Source organism: Sapajus apella, unplaced genomic scaffold (genome assembly GCF_009761245.1).
Source record: "Sapajus apella isolate SASKATOON/1434 unplaced genomic scaffold, GSC_monkey_1.0 scaffold13, whole genome shotgun sequence".
In the NCBI taxonomy this organism is placed as follows: Eukaryota; Metazoa; Chordata; class Mammalia; order Primates; family Cebidae; genus Sapajus; species Sapajus apella.
Window position 1 is genome coordinate 18,359,550 of NW_022436953.1, and position 6,664 is coordinate 18,366,213.

The following is a 6,664-nucleotide window of genomic DNA, read 5'->3' on the forward strand; positions in this document are numbered from 1 at the left end:
AAATTATAAAAATTTGTCTCTCCATTAAGGAGAACCTTGTAATAGATGACAAAGTACTTGAAATAGGAACATAGAATGTTTTCAGTTCAAAATAATTTCACTGGGTTATTTACTAAATCCTTAGCGTTATGGCCAAACAGACATTTATAGGATGATCTGTACCAAATCTATGTTGGTTAAATAAATTGCTTATTCAACTGGCTTAAATCTGTGATAGAAAGATGACACTTACTGAATGTTTAATATACAATTTGCCAGGGGCTATGTATTATTCTATAAAATCCTCAAAATGACCCTACTATTTTTCCTATTTTATGTGTAACGACAGGAAGACTTCGAGAACATGACTAGCTTTCCCAAGGGCTGTACCAGAGCCAGAACCAAAATCTACTTGGCTTTTAAGCCTACATTCTAAAACTGCATCTCAACCATCTTATTCTTACAGAACTTAAAGTTAGAAAACCAGATTGGAGGCCCAATTTCACCACTTAGTAACCAGACACACTTGGGGAATTCACTCAAGCTCTTTGAATCTTCATTTTCTAACCTTTAAAACTAAGACAATAATACTTGCTCTACCTACAGCATAAGATTTTGTGAGGCACATAGGGATAATGTGAAAGAGTGCTATACAGATGTCAGATGTTAGTGTGATTACTTAAATTCCTGAACACCATAGATAGATGTCTCTGACTGCTATTAGAAGTTATAAAGAATATTGGGACCAGGTACAATGGCTTATTCCTGTCATGCCAGCACGTTAGGAGCCTGAGGCAGGAGGATCAGTCGAGGCCAGGAGTTCAAGACTAGCCTGGGAAACATAGTGAGAACCCTTCTCTATAAAAAATAAAAATAAAAAAGCCAGGTGTGGTAGCACACACCTGTAGTCCCAGATACTCAGGAGGGTGAGGTGGGAGGATCACTCTACCCCAGGAGTTTGAAGTTGCAATGAGCTGTGATTGCACCACTTGGACTTAAGCCTGGGCAGCAGAGTGAGGCTCTGTCACTAAAAACATAGAAAACAATAATAATAAAGAATACTGGGACCTTTGGATACCCACTCCTCTCTTTCTGCACTGAGTTGTGAAGGAGCTGAGATATATTTATATATCCAATGGATGAGGTTGAAGATATCAACTGGATTGGAAATTTGTGGCTTACGTGTGTGGCCACAATGAGCTTTCTAATACTTCCTGACTAGGTGAGGAGACAAGCTTCCTCACCCAGTCAGGGGCAGAGCTGAACACTCTTGTGTCTCTCCCACAGAACAACCTCCTAGTGCAGGCAGGTGGAGGAAAAAGTCAGCTGAGATCAGGCTACTCCAAAAAGCAGAGCAGCAAAGGCACCAGCTGGTCAGGTCCCCCTTCCTAAGTAAACAATCACATAATTCATTTGGGACAAAACCACTGAGGTGGTGTGGAGAAAGAGAGGGCAGTTTCCTCCCAAGTTTTTCCTGGAATTCTTTATGGGAATATGAAGTTTGGGGGAATAAGGCTTCTCTTTAACAGCGAAGAATCACCAGCTCTATTAGTAATAGGAAATAGCTTACACGGATCATGGGGAGTTTTTCCTCAGCTCGTTCTACCTCCTACTTGGCTGAGTGGAAGGGAAGGAACCATCTGTGGCTGCTGCATATTGTCAACTTTGTCATTCCACACCCACTCCTTGACGCCCCACCATGTGGTCATAAGACTCCCTTTAAAGTGTTCCTTTAAAAAACAAAATGTGTTTTGTTTCTATAAACTACAGCTCAATGTCAGAACCCTTGTATTGTTTGTTCTTGATGTAACTCTTTCACAATGTTTGGGCAACTTATTCTGTTTCCCTGTGGGGTCCCAGCCAGGCCAAAGTGAGTGCCAGCCTCATTTGGGCAGCAGATGCCCTGTGGAAGGGCAGAAGGAGACAAGAGCTAATTGTAACTTTGTGATTAGCTGTCATGGATGCCTGGTCCTGTCAATAGCGCTCAATAAAGCCAGAAGGCCAAACGTTCCCTTCTGCATACTGATTGCTGAGTCAGATTTCTCAGTGCAGAAGGGCTTTCTAGGCAGTCAATTTTAGAATATTAGTCTTGGTTCTTCAGTGGTTAAAATCCCTAGCTGGTCTTTAATCTGAGCCTGGAGAATTTACTTATGGCTGACATTCTGCTGCGATATTTTTACCCTCAATATATATGTCTTTCCCTCATCTCTTAGATCCCTGAATCATAGAGATATATATGTTTTATATAATCAACTGTCTCCAGTCTCCAAGAGTGATGAGTACATATTGTGTCAGGTTGAGAGGACGGGAGAACTTTCAAATGCCTTTCTTCTTACCACTTTTTCCTTCTCACTGTCTCCCACTAGGTTCTTCCACTTATTCTTTGACTGACACCCTTATCATGACCGCTGAGGTCTTTTGGGGCTACCCTGGTTCTGGTTCTTCTGAAGGTTTGTTGCTTAACTCTGTCTTCAGTCCTTTGAGCTGCCTTTCCCGTAAGTTCCTCTTTTGGCTAAAGTTGGCAAATCTCCTTATAACCAAAGAATAAATAAAACACTAGCTTGCAATGCTCTATGTTGCTTCTGCCAATCTTATGCAGCACTTCCTATCTAATCCACCCAGTGGCTAGGTGGATTTAGTACTTGCTTCCTTCTATTGGGTCATTGTCTGTTTATGTGCATGTCTTGTTTCCTTATATAAAATGTGGTCTTCTCAAGGATGTTAGTCCATGTTCCATCCATCTGTAGATATCACAGCACCTAGCAATATCTTTCATAAAGGAAGTACACAACTGGCATTTATTGATTCATTGCTCTATTTTTTCTTTCTTTATCCCCAGCATTTCCCAATAATTTCAAACATCTCCATGGGAGTACCAGAGAAAGCAGGTAGCTTTACTTGCGCTGTATTTCTATGCCCATAGTAGCTAAAACGGGACCCAAAGTGACACGTTTAAATGCTCTCCTGTTATCAGGACCTCAGCCTTCTGATGCTCCATGGCTTGGGGGCTATTGCTGATTGTCTTCTCCCCAACCTACACTGTGTACCTATGCTAGGCTCTTTATGAGGACTAAGCCCCATAGTAAAAGGGCCAGATAAATAGAAAATCATTTTCTGTAATTATAGAAGTGAGAATACTGAGTATTCTGGTGTTCACATAGGATAAGCACATCTTTATTTGTATGAGAAAAAGAGAAAGAGAGTGAAAAGTAGATTACTTTGTATGTTATTTAGAACCCTTGGATTGCAAGTGACAGAAACTCAATTCAAACCAACCTAAGTCAAAAGCAAAATATATTGTCTCATGTAACTTTCTGAGAGAGAGTCAGGGTGGAAGGGGCTTTGGAAATAAGGGAATGAGATCTAGGATTAGTCCAGTATGGGTCACCTTCCTGTCCCTGAGGTAGTGGTAGTGATGGTAGAGTCTTATCAGAGGAAGGAGTGCATGTTACGATGATGGTAGGGCTAAGCAAACAAGGGCAAGGGCCACTATATCATGCTATAAATGGTTTTCTTTGATGTCTTCCTTAATTTCACAAACGCTTCCAACAAAGTAGCACACAGAAAAAAAAACACAGGGACTCTACTAGTGGGTGCTTGTATCTTAAGCCTTGTACTTACTTTTCACAGTTTACTCACTGCTTGTACCTGAGGCCATAGATGGTCTGTAAAAGCTTCTACAGGGTTTCTCCTAAGCTAGTTTCCTTACATGGTTCTCTCCCTTTTCTGATCTTCCACTTTTCCTCACCTCTGGACTGGTGGCTGTTTGCATGGACTGCCTTAGCTTTGCTTTTGTTTTTATTCTGGGGACAATGTCTTCAGATTATCCTAGACCAAATAAACTACAGCCACTGGGCCAGGCTCTTTCTCCTCTAACCATGTTCCCAGGGCTCTTCACCTTAGTTTAGGACAAGTAATCTTGGAAAAGGAAAGGCCTGGTTAACAATAGACATTCTAGCAATTGATTCTTTTTGACATGTTGTAAAGTCTACTCACATTTTGTAATTAAAGCATTCCCCTATGGAAACCAACACCAACCAAGCTGCTCCTGGAATGTAGGGTGGCCTCCTTAATATGGGATGTTCTAGAGAGCTGTATTTTGGGCATTTAACGTATTCTCCACTACTTAGGGCACAGCACTGAAATTAACACCACTAAGTTTGTCATGTCCATGGAGTTAATCTCATGCAGTGCAGCCTCAGGAGTGGAACTGATCTCTTGTGTGTGTCCAGCCTTTCTTCCTTCAGAAGTCAGCTGTGTTTTCTGCTGACTCTCCACAGGAACATCAGTCCTGAATCCTCAAACCACCACCTGGAGTAGTAAGTGCTCCCAGCAGTCCTAGAAGGCGTCTACTGCTGGATCTCCAAAGCATGTGACACGTTGTGAGAGAGAAATGAGAAAGCTGAGCTCTTCAGGTAAAGCTTACTTTTTTACAAGCCCCCTAATTATACTGCATAATTAGTTTGAATTCACTGATAATTTGTACAATTTTCCTGTAAGTCATCTACACACAATTCCCTCTCATGCAACACTTGGCTTTGCTAATACATATCTATTATGAGAGCTGTGCTTCTTAAGCATAAATGTTTTATACGCACTAAGGCTCTTGGCTTACATATAAATGGGCTATTGAGCAATGTGGTACAGAAGTCTTTTCTCCACAGCTCTCAAATATAAAGAATTCATTAGATTGGCTGAAATAGACTGATCTGTCAATTTCTGTGCTTACTTAAAATACGGAAGTCATTAGCTAAGGAACAAAAAATACAATCTATGTAATTAGAAGAACAAGCTGGTTTTGCTCAATATAAAAATAAGAAAAAGAAACCATGTGAAAGTTAAAGTATTTATTTAATCAATTCATTGAGGATCTATTAAAAAGCATTTGAATTCTTTATGAGGAGAACTATCTTGACTCAAATGGGCAGTGGTGAGCTCTTTGACCTTCAGTCCCTATGTAGAAAGGGGGTTTTGCCGAAAGTCTTACATGGCACAGGTGCCAAGTTAAGTGTCCAGGCTTACTCTTAAAAGCATGCTGGATTCTGTTTTAGTCTTTCAGTGAACTGAAGGGAATAAACAAATCCCTCTTGGAGAACTTCTGCTCTATCCTTGGTAAAGTCGTTCTGCCAGAATTCTATCTGGTAGTTACCTTTTCTGATTCATTGAATGTTGTCCCAGGGCCCAACATGAGTAATTTTCCTCTCATTTGTGATTAGTTCCATTACAGGGAATTAAATATTCAACTTCTTGCCTTCTGGAATATACTTAGCCTTTATCACAAAGCTCTTTCAGGGAAGGAACTTAGATTCTTTGAAGAACTTCCCTGCCCTTACCCAAACAGATTCAGTTGTTAATTCTGTCCACCTAGCTCCATCTTCAGTGCAGGTTAAAAAGCATCTGTGGCAAGTCTTTCCTTATAAAGGCTCGTTAATGCTTGATAACTGTGAGGACCTGCTATAAGTCATGCCTTTTCAGAAAAAATACACACATACACACACTCACAACAATACTGCAACACAACTATGATGGCAACTTGCATACTGAACCAGCTGTTTCCCTAAAACATTGTATTCGGCATCCTCTCTGGACAGTGAATGCAAAAGACTTAGGTTGGAAAAGTGCAGTAGGTTTTGATTAACGATTGGATGAGGGCCAGTTAAATTTTTAAATCTGAATGAGATTGCTGACTCAGGAGCCTTAGTAGCATAATGGACAGACAGTTCTCAAAGCTTTCATTAAAAGGATTTCTGGTAACTGATGTCTAGAGAAATGAGTTCAAATACAATTCACTGCACCACTCAGCTTTCATCTAAAACAGAATATGTAATCTCAAAGAACTCAACTGGTCTCTTGAAAAATTCAGGTAAAATTAAATTTAAAGAAGCTAGAGCTTACACATTTTGAGGAAAGGAAGGCTCCAGGAGCTTTGTGACTATATCACTTTATCATTTTGAATGCCATATTTAATTATGTTTATTGCATTTTAAGTGCAGCTGGAGTCACTAATCTGCTGATAACAAAGTCTGGAATGGTTTGTGGGAGGTGCTCAGGATGTATCAGAGACTGATTTGATTTGCATTTTATTTTTAACTTTAGTTCCTCTCTGAACTCCACCTTCTCATGTTTGTTTTTTTGTTGTTGTTGCTTAATACCAGTCATGTGCCACCTAATGAGAGGGATATGTTCTGAGAAATGCATTATTGGGTGATTTTGCTATTGTGCAAACATCGCAGTGTACATACACAAACCCAGATGGCGTAGGGTACTACACACCTGGGCTATATGGTAGAGCCTATTGCTTCCAGACCACAAACCTGTATAGCATGTTACTGAATTAACTACTGCAGGCAATCGTAACACTGGTATTTGTATATCTAAACCTATCTACACATAGAAAAGGTACAATAAAAATACAGTATTATAATCTTATGATCTTATGGGACCACCACTGTATATACAGTCTGTCATTGACTGAAACATTATGCAGTGCATGACTATAATAAGAACAAACTATGCCTTTGCAGAAATCTCCCCAGAAAGCCTCTGAAACTACCCTGATCTTAGAGGCAGTTTTATAAATCACGGCCAATGAAACTCAGCCATTGGGTTGTGCCTGAGATCTGTCTGCTCTCCTTTTGCCATGACCCTAGAGGTAAAGGTGCTCTTTCTTCTGTTTCTCGTGAAA